Source organism: Octodon degus, unplaced genomic scaffold (genome assembly GCF_000260255.1).
Source record: "Octodon degus isolate 3935 unplaced genomic scaffold, OctDeg1.0 scaffold00361, whole genome shotgun sequence".
Taxonomy (NCBI): Eukaryota; Metazoa; Chordata; class Mammalia; order Rodentia; family Octodontidae; genus Octodon; species Octodon degus.
The window spans coordinates 930,581-931,044 of NW_004524937.1; positions in this window are offsets into that span (position 1 = coordinate 930,581).

A 464-nucleotide genomic window follows, 5' to 3' on the forward strand; every position below is an offset into this window, starting at 1 on the left:
GGGGCTGGCTGGCATGTGGTGCTGGGGGATTGAACCATGGTCCCTGTGCTTTGCTAAGCTTGTTCTGAGTAGGTGCTTTAGACCACTGAGCCATCTCACCAGCCCCACTTATAATGTTTTTAAATGTATTTAGTACAAGGTCTACAGGGTCTCACTACACAGATCAGACTCAGAGTGATCCTCCTGTTTTCAGACTCCTTAAGGCTGAAATTACAGCACTGGGATTACAGGTGTGTGCCACCGGGATTACAGGTGTCCGTCACCATGCCCAGTCTAAATTGCTGTCTCAGCATGCCCATGGGGCGGGGCCAGCACAGCACACCGGGGATTGAACCCTGGCCCAGCACCTGCCTAAGCAGGCACTTTAGTCCACAGAGCTATCTGGCTGTCCCTATATTTATAATTGATACCTTTTCCTCCTGCAGTTTTCCCCTAACAATTATGTAGCAACCTTTGTCTCTTTT